The sequence below is a fragment of the Uloborus diversus genome, chromosome 2 (genome assembly GCF_026930045.1).
Source record: "Uloborus diversus isolate 005 chromosome 2, Udiv.v.3.1, whole genome shotgun sequence".
NCBI classification, from domain to species: Eukaryota; Metazoa; Arthropoda; class Arachnida; order Araneae; family Uloboridae; genus Uloborus; species Uloborus diversus.
The window spans coordinates 146,009,075-146,026,193 of NC_072732.1; the positions used below are offsets into that span (position 1 = coordinate 146,009,075).

The 17,119-nt window shown below is 34.2% G+C and overlaps 1 protein-coding gene across 1 annotated transcript in view; it reads left to right on the plus strand.

Moving 5' to 3' along the window:
- The window catches only part of LOC129216586 (alpha-1,3-mannosyl-glycoprotein 4-beta-N-acetylglucosaminyltransferase A-like), a 105,345-nt gene extending 104,694 nt beyond the window's left edge, over positions 1–651 (plus strand). The window contains exon 15 of the mRNA XM_054850801.1: positions 453–651. The gene's annotated coding sequence lies outside the window, so the exon portion shown is untranslated. The remainder of the gene's footprint in view (positions 1–452) is intronic.
- The last annotated feature ends 16,468 nt before the right edge of the window (positions 652–17,119 follow it).

Here is a 17,119-nt window from a genome sequence, read left to right on the forward strand (position 1 = left end):
TATTTTGTGGACTTATTCTCATTACTTAAAATACACAACATGTATGATCGCGTGATATTAGCACATGGCAGTCTACTCCCCCTAAAGGAGTACAATTTTTTTCACATATACTTTGCGATGAGAAATAAATATAAATATATGCATATACAGAAAGGTTTAACTTAAGCTTATACGTGGTAAGAGAGAGTCCGGAGAATGTGTAGCGCTGTTTATATCTACATAGTTTAAGAGAAATAAGTTATTGTTTTTTCTTTTTTTTTTCAGTTCGTGTATTGCCTCTTTGCGCTTGCTTGATTCTAATTATTGCACCAGTTTTAGTACTGCTTTTGTTGAAAAAAATCTTATGTTGATAAATAAAAAGTAAACTTTTATTAAAAAGTTAAACAAAAATTGCGAAATCTGTCCCATTCCTTCCGTCTCTCCCCTAATCAAAGTTTTGCTTTATTTTACAGGTTCGTTACAAGTATTGAAGTTTGGTGGTGCGTAAACTGCAGTATCTGAAGAATTCGATTTTTAATACAAACGCTTAAGCTGTGATTGTATGTACGGGAAAAAATGCTACATCATTTATGAGAGATGTGACAATTTCTTAACCGCATTGGCTTAAAAAAATATTCTTCCAAAGTGCTTTTTAATGAAATTAATGAAATATACAGCAAACATTCATGTAGTAGTTGCAACAGAAGTAAAAAAAAATCTCATTAGTATGATTTTCTTGTTGTGTCTTCAATAAAATTACAATTTTTTTGGAATGACAAGATTGAACTTTATCACACAAAAGAAGCGATAAGATGAAAGTGCTTTGGCGGTATGTCAAGTGTTATTTCCCTCACATCGAATTAATTTTTATGAATACAATCGAAGTCCATGCCAATCTAGGCAGAGGGACTTAGTCCTTCGGCCCTTCATAGTGCCAAATGTTATTGAATTTTGAATGTTAAAATACAGAAAAAAATATTAAGTTGCAGTCATATTTTTGTTTTTACAAAAGAAGAAAAAACTTCTGGCGCGAGCTGTATCTCGCGCCAGAAGTAGCAACCAGCATTTTTTCACTTGCAATTTTCAAAAATAAATAAATAAATAAAACTATGATGTCTCCTAAAAGGTGCTTGACAATTTGTTGTTGTTTCAATTTGAAATATATAATATTTTTCTGTTTCAGACGGTATACATTATTTGGAAATATGTGATTAGTTTTCTGAACGACAGTTTTTTTTTTTTAATAAATGAATTTTTGATTTATTTTCAAAACCCAAATTAAAAAAAAAACATTTTTTTTATTGTTGAACAGTATTATTGTGTATTATATCCTGAAAAAAAAAAGAACTTGCAGTTTTGAGTTTTACCGGATTTAGTGACACTTGAGAAATGAGGGTGTTTTAGGAAATATGAAAAGGTAGACTTAAAAATTCAAAATTTTGTTTAACAGAAAGAAGCTAGAAGATCCTTTTAGTTGAGTTACATAGTCACGTTTTTATTTTTAGTTGCTACTTTATTCAGGAGTACCATTTTTTATGAAAACAAGAATGGCTTTCAAAGTAAAAGTTTTTCAAACACACAAATTTCAAAAAAAAAAAAAAATAATAATAATCTTGCTAATGCTACAGGAAAGCGTTCACTTTTTAGTTTGATAGGTTTTAAATACATTTGAAAAGTTGAACGCTTTCAGAAAGAGTGTGTTTTAAGGTAGTCGTGAAAATAGAAACTTTATTAAATAGCAAGAGGCCAGAAGACACTTTTAGTTGGCTCTTTATCCGCGGTTTTTACTATCGTGAAAACAATAAGACGCTACACTAAGTGAATTTTTTGGTACCACACTGAATGCGCGCATGCTGAGAACGGTTTCGGCCTGCAGTTTTTCTAAACGTACGACAAAATGTATAAGGGAGAAAATATCACTTAATTTAAAATATTCTATTGGACACATGCTACTAAAACGTTTTTAAGCAAACATTTACATACAAAGTTCATGAAAACCCTCATTTTTTTCAAATGCCTCAAAAACCTAATAACACAAAAGTGGTTGCACTCCTTTTCAGGAATTAAGGGCTCAATAATACGAATGAACTTCAACACGAAAATGGACATTTTAAAAATTGGCATTTATGAATATAAGTTCAAAAACTGATTTTTTTTCCCCAAAACGTTACGTAGCAAGAAAAAACGCAAGCATGGTTTTATGCATATTGTCTTAAATAGAAAATAATTACCTTTAAAACTAAAAAATGCAACTAAATATCGTACACCACCCCTGATATGAAGCAGTTACAATTTTTTTTTGCCGAAAACCGCATATGAGAAATGGCGACCCAAGTTACATTTTGGCTAACTGTATCCTGGTCCAGGTAACACAACACGGTAATATAAACATGCCTGTAACTTGTTTGCTTCTCTATTTTAAAGTATGTTAAATTCCCAAGAATACAAAGACAATTTTTTTTCTTTTTTTTTTGCCTGAATAGAGAAACTATGTCCAGCGCCTCCGTTAGTCAAGGCGGGCCCTTCGTCAATTTGGTTGCCGAGCCCCCTTTCCTAAGGTAAACTTATTAAACGTATACTACTCCGATTCCGTCCCGGCCCCCATCAAGGGCCGATCCTTTAGTTTTGGACTAGTTTCATGGCTAGTTTCATGACTTCTCGTTGGCCCTGCCTATGCCTATACTATGCTATATTTTACGAATCATGGAGAGGAAACAAAAAATAACTGAGAAAAATGTTTATCCATGTTGGACTGAGGTATGTTGATACACTTTTATTGGGTGTTTAGCAATTTTCCACGGGAAAAGTGGTTCGACCATAACATTTAGATGCCTGTCCTAGCTCATTTATCTTGAAATTATTTGCAAACTTGACATTCACAACCATTAGCTGATACATTCAATGTTGATCATGATCGTAAAAAAATTATCCTAGCAGGTGCAGTTCATGCATTAATGTTAAATGTATTCAAGTATTTGGGTATAACCATTGATACAATGTTCGTGAATATTAACTAAATTATTTAACTCGATGAAATTGCAAAAAAATGATAAAGTTTTTCCAAACAGTTTGCTTCTAGCAATGCAGGCGAAGTTTTTGAAGTCTTAAAAATTGGTGCAAGACATGGACGAGATCCGTGGTAAACGTCCAGTCCTACTGATCTCATCAAAAACAACCCTGTTGTAAAAATTTCCGCTCCAAGAAAACCTTTAAATTTTCCGCAAAAAAAAGAAGACCTTCATCCCAAACCCCAAAAACCTCAGCCTTAAAAAGTTATGATATCTAGTTTGCCCGCCAAGTATCTGCCAAATTATAATACTCCCTCTTCTCCTCTTTCATCACATCTACTTCCGTTAGAACCTCCACCCACCTTCAACTCTTCAGAAATATGGATAGATCCTTTATATTGTTTATCCTGTTTGGCGAAAAGCTTTTCAATGTGAAGTGGTTGCTTGGTGAGCAAAAAGCTTCCCGCCAAACAGGATAAACAATTTAAAGGATCTATCCATATTTCTGAAGAGTTGAAGGTGGGAGGAGTTTCAAACGGAAGTAAATGTGATGAAAGAGGAGAACAGGGAGGATTATAGTTTGGCAGATACTTGGCGGGCAAACTAGATATCATAACTTTTTAAGGCTGAGGGTTTTGGGGTTTAGGATGAAGGTTCTTTTTTTTTGTGCGGAAAAGTTAAAGGTTTTCTTGGCGGGAAAAATTTTACAACAGGGTTGTTTTTGATGATATATCACATCTTTTTGCATTGATATTATTCATTTGTCTGTATTTTTAGAATTGAGAACTTCAAGTCAGAAAATGTTCATTTGAAACAACACTGTTTTGTGTTTTTAAGGAACAATAATAGCAAGCCTAATTTTACGTCAAGTTATTTTCTTACCATTTAGATTCTATATTCGTTTTGCGGGAATTGCGCTGTTTAAATTTTATTGCAATCCTTGTATCCTCTCTGTTGCGTAGAAAACTTCTTGGGTAATAATATTACATTTTAAATTATATTGTTTTCGAGTATTTTACAATTTCGCAATAAATTCTATTAGTTTCTCTATTTGACGGATTATTTAACATTTTCATGAAGGTTTTTTTAAATGTTTTACAGCTTGCGGGCTATTTTAATCTACCTTTTAATTTTTTATCTTATGACTTTTTTTTTTAAATCGTATTTACGTTTTGAGAAAAAACATCGTATTTAAGTTTTAAGTTTTTTACGTTTTATGGGATAATTTTAATTGTTTGGAGATTTATCTTTCTTTTGATGGAGGTCTTTGTCTTGTTTAATGTCTAGTTTTGTTTAAAAGTTCATTAAAAAGACGAAATAACGCATGTTATTACCAAGCAAAAAAAAAAAAAAAAACTAAGCCATTAAATATTTTAAATTTGAAAGTGTCAGAAGAGTTATACAACTGTACTCGACGTCAAATGGCGGATATCCCAAATTTGCCACAGCAACTGCGCATGATGCAAGCGGACTTAGCGCTTTAAAAGTCTTGATTAAATTAATTACAAAAATTTTGTCTGTTAACAAATTACTGCAAAACACGGATATCCACACAAGTATTTCATATATTTTCAATTCATAATGTGTTATGTTTGGGAAAAATGCATTAATTTAGAAAATAAGCAAACCAATAAAAAAAGGGCTATTTTTCGCTTTCAATTACAAAGTAAGATGTATCTTATTCATATGCGTATAGTTTCATATAATGTGTCACGCAAAATATTCTAATGGTTTAACCCCAGTTTCGCACCATTTAAATTTTTTCCCCACTTAAATATATCAAAACTGAAAAACAGGGGGAAGGAAATTTCGTATCGGCAAAACTTGGGGGGGGGGGGGGGACAGCATTATGGAATCTTAAAACAAAAAGCCCAATGAGCCAAGTCTGCGCGCATGCGCAGTCGCTGTGGCAAATTTGAGGTATCCGCGATTTAAAGTCTAGTTGCAACTGTTGGATCTGTTTTAGCCTTGATTGAATTTCATTTCCTAAGGCAACTTTGAACAACTGTTAGATCTGTTCTAACCTTGTGCAATTGCAGTCAGAGATTAACAAACCCTATGAGCTGAGAGTAAGTATATAAGAATTTAAGGGAAATTAGTGATTTTCAAACTTTAATTACTCCAACCCATGATGTCTCTGGGGGTTGAATTTTCGTATATGTACTCAGTGGTCCCCCCAAGAATATGTATACCAGAAGTCATTACCATAGCCCCCCGGGGGGCTGTGACAGAACCCCGGAAACGTAAAATTTGGGGGGGGGGGTAAAAACAAGGGGGGAGGGGGGAGAGGGTCAAATGGCACAAATGGCACATCAGTAGGGCACAAGGAATGTGTGTGCAAAATTTCAGCTTGATTCGTCTTTTCGCCTGGGCTGTAGCCCTGTCAAAGAAAGCGAAAACTTTTTTGAACAGCGATTTCCTAACTTGAATTCCTCCCCCCCCCTGATTGTCCTGGGGATTGTATTTTGGTTTATGTCGTCAGGGGCTACTAGAGATTTAGTATACCAAATACCACCTCCGGGAGTCTTCATGGGGCTGAGATAGAGGCGTGAAAAACCCAGAAAACCCCAACTTGTTCTGTCGTGTAAACTGTTTCTTAGTCGCTTTTTTCTTTCGTCTTTCTAGGCGGTAGATTTGCTTTTGTTGGCTGCTGACGTTTGGTTCTCTTGGCGGCCGGGACGCTCACGCGTCCTGTGATCAAAAAACTATAACTTGACTGCTGATTAAACATCCATTGAACGCTAAATACTATACAATTAATTATTTGTTATCGAAATAAAATGTTCATATCACCATTTTAGTGATCTATTGTGGTTTTAAAATGTTTATAACCGCAAGAGATTAAGATGATTTTAATATTTTAACAAAAAGGTTATATTTGCTGGCAACAGGCGACAGGCGGCTATACGTTATTGCCCAAATTTTAATTTCGTTTCTTTATTATTCTACCTTTTTTTTTGTAAAGAAAAAATATATTTACATCAAGCCCAAAAACCTGATCGGTAAAATAAATAACGTTAAGCATCAATATAACAGCTAGTTAAACCATAAATGCTGCAAAAGATGAGCAGTGTCAGAAATAATAACCAGAAAAAAAATTAAAAATGAAAAGATTTATTTTATTTATTTATTTAAACCCCACCAATCACCACCGTACCAACCCCGGTGAGGGTTTAACCGGATGTGGTGACTGGGGGGAACATAACAGATCACGAGCGACATTCGATGGAACAATTTTCATAATTACAAAAACCAATAACAATAATAAGATAATAAACAATAAAAAGAACTAAACAAAAAGAACTAATATACAAGTGAAGAAGCTAAATAAGAATGGGATGGCTGGTAAATACAATGTAAACGCGCAGTTTTGAAAGTTTTTAGGCTGGATATTTAAAGTCATCTGCTTGAGAAATGATAAGCGACATTATTTTATGGATATTCTTGCGTGCAACTGGATGAGACAGAATGTGTCAAATATTTTTGGAGAAAGAAAAGTTGGAATTATAAGTGCAATGGAAAGAGCTGGTTAGAGGACAGTTGAATATGTAATGTTCAGGAGTTCCAGGTTCACTGCATACACATAATGGTGAGCTAATTAACTTAAATCTGTGTAGATACGATGGAAATGGTCCATGTGCACTTAGAAATTGTACTTCTACTGGATGTTTGCAGAGTTGTTTTTGTTTTACTTTTGGCAGGAAATCATGAACTCTCCGACCAGTTTCTGCAGTGTCCCAGATTTCCTGCCAATTTTGAAGAAGTTCAGACCAGAGGAGATATTTGAGGAAGGATTTTGGCAACGGAATTTTATAGACGAATGGATGTGTAAGACTCATTGCTGCGGTTTTAGCTAAAAAGTCGGCTCGTTCATTGCCGAAATTGTCCCATATGAGCTCTAATCCAGTTTAGTTTTATATTTGGGTTTTCTCTGCAGAGACTTTGAATGTCTCTGACCAACTTTGAGGTATTCATCGGGTCCATTATCGCTTTGAGAGAAGACATACTATCTGAGAATATTGTAGTGCCCGAGATAATATTTTTTGATGCAATATAGTGTAAAGCGTGGAAAATGGAGAAAAGTTCAGCTTGAAAAACCGAATTATTTACAGTTAGTTTGGCTGACCAATCGTAGACAACCTGATTATTGGAGATAAGGGTGAATGCTGATGCTGTTTCATCACATATTTTCGAACCGTCCGTGAAAATTTCTGTATGAAGTATTGAAATATTAGGATCTTCTAGATTAATATACGGAATTGCACACTGTAATTTTGGATGTTCTGTCCATTTTTGGCTGGCTTCTTCAAAACTATTAGATGAGAAAGTATTATTTGGTGACATTTGAATTGTGGTTTTCCTGATAAATATGTTTCCCAAAGCTAATTTTCGATGAACCGTAAGAGCAATTGGTGGAATACCCGCAAGAACATGCAAAGTGGTATGAGCTGATGTGTTATATGCTCCTAAGACAACAAGTAGGAAATGACGTTGAATGGTTCCTAATTTCTTCAGATCTATCTGCTTCAAAAATTGACCCCATACTGCAACTCCATAAAGAACTGAAGGTTCTATTACTGTTTGGTATAGCAATCTGCGTAATTGGATATTTGCTCCCCAAGATTTTCCAGAGATGCATTGTAGCTTACTCAGAAGAAGAATTGATTTTTTATGGATTTTTTTCCAAGTGTGCTGAGCAGCTGAGCTTTTTATCCAGCCTGACTCTAAGATAATCAATTTCTTTGCACCTTTTGATGAAATTGTCGCCAAGTTTTATTATGGGCTGTCGAACTTAGTTTCTAGGTTTAGAAAGAAATAGGGATTTTGTTTTCTCCGGACAAGCTTGTAACTGGTTTTCTTGGAGCCAATCATGCAGTCTTCTGAGTGCTTCATTGGCTGAGGACTCGAGTTCATTCCGAGTTGAGGCTGACACTACAAAGATGATGTCATCTGCAAATGCTTGTATATGGACGTTTACAGGCCATGAAATGTCAAGTAGTGGTGCTAAAACAAGATTCCAAAGTTCTGGGCCACTAAAAGACCCTTGCGGACATTCTTTGGATGGGGTTGCGTTCACCAAAGTGGAACCTGAAAAGATTGTAATATTTCTTCCTGATAAAAAAACTCTTGTATAATTCATAAACACCACTTTCGCACTTTGAACGAAGGAGTTGCTGCAATATCGATGTCCATGTTATATTGTCAAAGGCTCCAATTACATCGATTGAAATCAATAGGGTCAGCCTGTCATTATTTATGCAGTTGTAAATTTTATCAAAAAAATTTTGTAAAGCATTCTCCGTAGAGCGTCCAGATGTGAATCCAAATTGATGAGGACTATTGAGACCAGAGCTATAAAGATGATACTTTAATCTGTTAAGAACAAGCTTTTCTAGAATTTTTGATAAAACGGGAAGTAATCTGATTGGCCTATATGACGTAAATAAATTAAGTGGTTTGCCATGTTTGTGAAATAGAAGAAGTACACCCTGTTTCAGGGCCTTGGGAAAGTATCGAAACTGAAGGCAGGCATTAAGGAAATTCAGCAATACATCTGGAAAAACAGAGTGAATATAACTCTAAATATAGGAATCAAGGCCGTCATAACCTGGGGCTTTATTTTTTGGCAGTTGTTTTATAGCAAAATTTACTTCCTGCGATGTGAATGCTGGAGACTCTGGTAAAGTGACTGAATGGTCATTGGCTCTTATATCATCTGATGCCGGAGGGAAGAAATGATTTAACAGAGACTTCAAAAACATTTCTTCATAGTCATTATATCCCATTCTTTCTTGCAGAATTGGTGGCAGAACAACTGTCTTGAAAGCTATTTTGTATGGATTTGCATAAGCAGTTGTCATGTTACTGCAAAACGTTTTCCAGGCGTCTTTGCGAGTTTTTTGGATAGTTTTCTTATAAAGTGAAAGATGTTTGCTATATATGGTACGGAAATTGACTTTCACCTCTGGCTGGGATTGACGTTGAAGCCAACGTCTACAAACTCTAACCTTCTTTTTGAGAATCGTGAGTTCTTCACTCCACCAAGACGGTTTAGACTGTGTTTTGAAGCATTTGAGTTTAAAACTCTCTTTAGCGCAGTATTGTAGTTTAAGGTTAAGAGTTTCCAAGAAAATATCCAGCTCGGTAGTTGAAGTTGTGTTTGTAAGATATTGAAGAAATGGATAAATGTCATGTTTTATTTTCGTCTTGAAGACAGAGGTATTATATTTGGATTTGAAACGTACGAAATTTATTGTATCAACTGACTGATGCAAAGATATTAAAATATATGAGTACATGAACATTTCTTAATATCTGGAAACGAATATTAGGGGGAAAAACGGACAAGGAGTCACATGTGAGTATCATGATAAGTAAACTATTATTATAACTATAGGGCGTTGAGTCATTAAACGCCACTCTATGATCCAGGCATAAAAAAGATGTTAGTACATAATAATACGATTAGTAGGTATCCCTAAAAATTATGGAAGAATAAGTTTTCGAAAAAAAAAGTCGTATTTCGGGCATGTTTCCATTTGAGAACATTGGCGTGTTGCATGAAGTTTTTTTACTTGGACAATTAATGGAATATACTTGACGGTTTTGGCTATAATTTGATATCCATGCAAAAATAGTTCACAAAAGCCTGCTGTTGGTTATATTTACATGAAATTCAAACGGTAAATAGTTAAAAGTATACATAAACAGGAAATAATTAAAATGTTTCATCACTTATTTAATAATAAACTATATGAAATCGCACATACCAAAACGTAAAATAATCTTCAAAATTAACAATATTTCAGTTCAAACAATGGCTACATAGGATCATGTTAAATAGTTGTATAAAAAGCAAATTACCGTACTAAAAATGTTATTTTCCTCTTCCAATACTTATTTTTTTGTTGACCTCAATATAGTTTTTAAAAAAAAGACTGTATTAGTTAAAATAGGATTTATGTTTTGTGAAAAAAATGCTGGTGATATAGGGAAAAAAAACGTAAACTATTTTTAGGATGCAGCGTTGAAAATACATGTTGTCATTATGATATTTTTTTCCTGTTATGTGTTAAACCCAAATGAAAGTTGAGTTTCTGAATACTGTTTATGAGCTAAGCAGCAACAAAACCTGAGAAAAAAGTGTTGTTTTATTTTTAATAAGACATAATTTAACTACGAAACATAAATTTTCTTGCGTTTGTTTGATTCTTAACATTTCTTTCTAAGTACAAGATATAGTGTACTAGCAATACCCACACGGTGATGCCCTTGCTAAGAAGTAAGTCTGTTGAACTAATAAAACCTCCACGTCCCCCTCCCCATTTTCTGATGCGAAATGACCATTTTTTTCCAACTAAAATGCGTACACACGTTTTCCAAAAAAAACCTATTAAAGTCTCTTTGGAATTTAAAACTATTCGCTAAAACACCTAAAAATATTAACAGTAGCTTTAAAACTCAAAATAATCCTTCAACTGCATAGTTCATCGCTTAACGCGCAAAGCAACCAAGCCACCGTAACCCTGCCCTTTAGCAAGTGTAGCGGTTTTTTCCCTGCAATTTAAAGTGTTTGGCCAGATAAACAATGCTATCAAAAAACGTTATAAGAACAATCACAATTGAACAATGCTACAAATCAAATTATTTACTTAGATAAGTATTTATCTTTAACCATAAGAACAAAAACAAACGTTAAGAAAAGGAAAACAAAACGCAATAGAAAAATTTTACAAAATCAAATTATGCACCTGAACATCCGAGGGGGAAAAAAAACATTCAGAAATATGTTTGCTGATCACAACAGCGTAGCAGGGACATTAGGGTGGTTCGAAAAAAATTGCTTTTGGAATTTCAAATCGGCCAGGAGTGAGAAAACTTGCCCACGAGGACCAAACAATTACATGTGAATTTTCAAATTGGTCACATTATGTCTTCATACGCCATAAGGCGGTCAAATTTCACAAATTGAGCCTAAAAATGCATTTTTCTTTTTTACGAAAACATTAATTTTTAATAATTTTTCAAACCGGTCAGGGTGAAAAAAGATACTTATGGGGGAAAAATACTATAATGTAAAATAATATCACAGTTCGATGAAATCTTCACGCACCACTTGGCAATCGAAATTTGCATATCGAACCCTAAAATAGTATTTTTATTGCGAATGAAAAAAAAAGCTTAACTTTTGAGATCGACCTCAGGTAGAAAAGTTGCTTCATACAATTAAAATAATTTATACCAGCCACAGAAAGCAATTAATCACGTGATTTGCTATTTACCAATCGCGTTTTAATTAAGGTAAGATATATTAAGCCACAAAAAAGTGATTTCAAAAAATAATAATTTTTTGCTCAAATAAAATAAGATTGAAAAAAAAAGAGGGAATAAACCATCCAGCATTAGAACAAAAACAAAAAGCTTTGATGGAACAAAATCTTAAACAAAAACAAAGATTTAATACAGTCTTAATATTCATGTTCCTATTTCTGTCGGTAGTTCTAAAGTTAGAGTATAAATTACTAACCACCACTTTTCCTTTTGGAATAATAGATCAAAAAGTAAATTGCTTAAAATATTAGTAACTATATTTAGAACATGAACAAATTGATTCACATCAAGCATGAAGAAACGGTTAAACGTTTGTGAAAATCTTGGTGTAAAGTGTATGAACAAAAGCATTCGAGAGTTTTTTATGCAAATTGTTTTATGAAGAATGAATTAAGATGAAAGATTTCGATTCCGAGTCACAACTGACTACAACTGTATTTATGTCGAGAGCTGCATACTCAGTGCCTTGCCTCCATTATTTTTATACAGATAGATGGCAGCACCATCACCGGATAGAACAGTTAATGAAAATTTAGTACTAGACCAGGAGCTAATAGCTACTTGGTGCTAGCACCCCCACAGGTATCGTTTCACTTGAAGGACATTTAGACCACGAGCATATTTAACGTCGCCCAGTCCCCTCGGTGGATCTTCGACCATCGAGGTTCAAACACAGGACCTTCCGGCCCCGAATCCGACACTCTACCGATCGGGCTGCCACGGCCCTGATGAAAGATTTTACTCGAAACATTGGCAAATGGCACTCTTGCAGATATTTTTTTAACATTTTATTAAAATACTAAGAAGCCCCAAGCACAGTTCAAATGATCCATATGCCACATGTTTCCAAGCCCTTGAAAATCATGTATGCTTTTGAAACTGTACGAGTGACGTCCCATTATACCATTTCATGCCAGGCGTTAATGTTTTTACGAGTGCCAGAATGTCAAAATATCGAACATTTGGCTCATTATCTCGAAAATTATTTGGCAAGTAATCTCTAAATCTAAGACTGAAAATCTTAAATTTTCGTAAACTGCACATGGTCATTTTGACGTAAACGGAGGTGTTGTACAACGTTCTTGCTACAAGTGAGCTTTGAAATTCTCTTAATCGATTGAGATATTTAAAAGAGGATTTGAAAAAGGTTATCGATCTTGTCACACGAAGGAGCAGTTTCTTCGCACAACAGGAAAATATTTCACTCTCAATGATTTCAGATGAAAGATACCACGTACGGCAGCTGGCTCTAAGAAGAATAATGGAAGCAAGAAAACTAACAAAATTCCTATAGTATGCGGGGAAATTTGTTATTCCGTCCCTCAACTTTGATGCAATGACTACACAAATCTTAACAACTTGCAAGAAATTGAAAAATATTAGCCACTATTACGAAAAACAATCAGACTCTGAAATTTTAAATGCAATATCGAAGCAGAAATGAAAGCTTAATATTTCCATTTCTAACTTTCCATGCCATACTCAAGCAACAGAGAGATATGTTAAAATAGTAACAGAATCAGCAAGAAAAGTTTGCAGAGAGGAATAACGACATGGCTTCATTTTAGCCACGATTCAGTCACGAGAAAAAATAAATACTTGCAAACTCCGAGTTCTCTATTTATTTACCCAAAGATGTTCTGTTTCACACTGTAGATCTCTCTCTCTCTCTCTTCCTTTTTTTAAAAATAATAGGGCTCTTACATGTACTTGAATCTAATTACAATATGTTGCAACGCTTATGTGTATATTTTTATATACACTGCTCGACATTGAAAATGCAACACCAAGAAGGAGTAGTCAGAAAGTGATGAAATTAGGAAAACAGACAAAGACAGCAAGGAATAATAAATGATCTTAATTTCGAAATGATAGGCAGAATACAGAGCGAGAACGGCGTCGGCTCAGTAAGGATGTCCGACCACTGCGGACAGCGATATACGAAGAAACACGTCTAGGCATAGAGTCGATAAGGGTGCGGATGCTGTCCAGAGGGATGGCTCTCCAATCCCTTTCAACCATTTGCCACAGTTCGTCTTCTGAATGAGGCAGGGGCAGTCTGCAAACGGCTTCCAATCACATCCCACACATGTTCGATTGGTGACAGGTCAGGAGAGTATGGTGGCCAGGGAAGCATCTGTGTGCCTTGGAGAACATGTAGGCAAGTAATACACTTTTGCAGCGTCCAAATTCCCCCTTGGTGACTTTTGATACTATTTTTATTGTAGAAATCAAAATCCCACGGTCTGCTATGTATGCTTATATATATATATATATATATATATATATATATATATATATATATATATATATATATATATATATATATAATACACATTAGAAATCATTTTTAGCATCGTTTAGGACTTTTTCTGAAAAGTACCCTTGATCTTTGCCTCATGGCTGACTCGAACCTACGCCCATTGGATCGTGAAGACCACACTTTTTATGTCAAGTCACCGTGGCTACGCATACCCTGCGTTCCAAGCATTTTGTATTAAAGTATAAATTTTTACAACATTATTTATTGCTGCTCTACTCCTATTAGTAATAGTGTGATGTTATATAGCCCATAGCCTTCCTCAATAAATGGACTATTCAATACAAAAATAATTTTTCAATTCGAACCAGTAGTACCTGAGATTAGCGCGTTCAAACAAACAAACTCCACAGCTTTATATTATTAGTATAGATTAGCATTACGTCACCTTTTAGCCACAGTTTCAAAATCAAAGGAATTTCTTTCATGGCTCGAATGAATGTGCTTAACAACTGGATTTGTTAATTGAGTTCAATATTTTGCGGAACGGTTCAACTTTCTAAAGATTTTTTTTTTTTCAAAGATATACTTGTTCCAAAGAGCAAAACTTGTATTGCGGCAAGTCAGAATTTGATTGCTGTAAGCGGAACATTTACAAAACCTGAGTGGCCTGGGGGCCGGTCAATCATCACCGAGTTACATAATTCTACTCACAAACGTATGGACTATCATGACAACTTATGTCATTATTATCCCCATGAAAAAACATCTGTCAATCTTCAAAGTAGTTTCAATTTATATTTAAAACAAATGTTTTCATCTTAGTATTTTCAAAGGATGAAATACGTTCAACTAGCCTGATACATATACATAAAAAGACATTTTGGTTAAGTTTAAGTGATAGAAGCAATTGCATTGTTAAACATTAAAGTTAAAAGTAAGAAAACCAAGCATTTTGATCTGTTTAAAATATGCGTATTAAACAGCTAAGATTATTAAACTGACAACTTACTTTTACGGAATATCACATTGATGTCCGGGTAAATTAAATTACTGGATTCATTATTCTTGCTTTTGATGAAGTTAAAACTTTAAAACAATTTCCAGCGCTCAGTTGAAGAATTTCTTTACCGTCGTGCCTGGAAAATATTAAAAAAGATAAGATATGCAATAAATTAGGTTTTTGACCCTCAAATGGTGTTTCATGACAAAGAATATAAGAATCTGTGAGTATTTTCTTAGAAGAAAATTAATAATGATTACCATGAAAAGGAATTAAAATTAATTAATGTGCAATTCATTTAGCCAAATATTTTTTTTCTTTTGAATTTCTAATTTGATTCGCTTTTGAATGATTTTTGAAAGTGTTGAAAAACAAAGTTTTTTTCAATTAAACAATGTTTGCAAATATAAATTTATTCATGGAAAGAAGATATTGAGGATAATATGAATAGTACTACTTTTATTTTACTAGTATTTCATGACCCTGCATGAAAAGATAAAGTAGAAATTTCTTTCTTTACATTTTGTAATGCCTACAGAATACTTTAAAATATGATTTTTACTCAAAGGAAGTTCTGTTCTTAGCTGAACACACGAGAAGAGCTAGCAATTCTTAAGAATTCTTTTTTTGAGAAAATAGTTCAATTTGCGGAGCAAGAATACGTTGAAAGTGGTTGTTCTTGTCTCGTTTCGTTTCTTCGTATGTCACGTTTTTTGTTATATGTCACTTGTTCTTCTATGTCAGGTACTTTTTATTGTTCTTTTGATCCTCTTTCCCCTATAAATGTCTCGCAGGTTCTTCTGTATTCTTCTTTACAGGATTTGTGGCTTTGTTTCTCGCTGTACTGGGAAAATAAAACTGCAAAAGCAGTTCGATACATGTTTTAAAAGCACATAAAATACGTTTTAAAGGACACTGCAAGTTTTAGGTGTAGTCTTAGGCTTTATGCCATACTTTATTATATTCCTGTAATATAAAAGGGCATCAGTGGGCTAAATTTAAAACAAAATCGTTTCTTTACGTATTATGGTTTCTCCCATCTTTGCACAAACCTACCTTTAAGCTGTCATGGTGTTGTAGATTGTTATTAAAGGTGACCGGGTATTATATGCCATGGCACCAATGGATATCCCCAAGCTACATGTGTGGTATGCCACTGAAAACAAACGCATACTAAGGGCATTCTCAACATCGCTTCCATTTGGAGTTGTGTTGTGTTTGGCGGAATGGAAATGCATCCAAATGGATAAAGAAAATCATTAACGACGAATACATGCTCAACTTGGGTAATGATAACAATAATGTACGCTTGTAAAGACCCTGTTGAACACTCTCAAAGTACTGCACACTGCACACACAGCTGGAGCGACTTAATGGAGTTAGTTCACATGCGAAGCACGGTTACCGCCGATAGTGATCCATGACACCATGATGACCAACAGTATGTTTGTGTCATGCTTTAGACACATGTGTTATTGCTTATTTGCGGGGGCTCTCCGTAGTCATTAATGCTCGGTCACATACAGTTAGGGTGTCTAGTATTTTCGATTGCCTTATTTGTCACAGGTTAAGCTTATCTGGGATCATTGCGAAATGCGAGGTTGAACAAATTAGTGACGCCTTTACAATAAATAAGGAACGAAATGGTGCAAGACATTCTACAATAATTTTAAACACCTTGTGCGTTCATGCTAGAGGTGCCAACAGGTTACTAAAGCTTCTCTTCATTTAAGATTTTTCTTGTAGTAAATGGCCAATTTTCTTTTGTTTTGTAATAACTTTCTCATACCAATATTGTTCTCATGTACGTGATTAACTTTCGTTTCATTCTAACAGCTGTTTCTCGGTAGTTTTCTTATTTTTTTTTTATTTTTATTGTGTTCTATATTTTATGTTGTGATTAAAGATCTGAGAAATAAAAAGTTTTAAAAAAATGCTTTTTTTTTCTTTTTCAATGACTACTTTTTTATTTTAATTCCAATGACAGGTACAAAAAACATACTGACGTAAAAAACGAATTGACAAATGAACAAAAAATTAACAAGGCATACAAAATAATGACTAAGAAAAAGCCTATAACCCATTTTTTTTCTCTTACTTCCCGGTATCCTTCCCATAAACTTCTGGAGTACAAAGTAGAGCAGCTCTTCAGTTAAAACTTTCCATAGGTTTGCGAAGGTTACAGAGCGTACAGTATGGGTACTAGATACATTAATACGATGTAAATACTTAGCAAAGCATTTATGACCAGTGCAAGGCGACTGCTTTCATTCTAAGCCAGCTCGAAAGCTTTTGTCTATCTTTCCACCAGGATTTCTGGAAGTTCCTGACTAATTGTTTTTTTTTCCTATTAACTATCTTTTTTTTCTATTACTGTAAAGTTGCATATTTTCTATATTGGCATTTTAAGTCAGTATGAGCGTAATTTTAGTCATTATTATTTTTAAAGTAGTAATGTATCATCGCTGGATATTTCATTCATGAAATGTATTTCAAGCAAGGTTTTTTCTTTTTCTTTTTGCTGATGGAAGGGAAAGA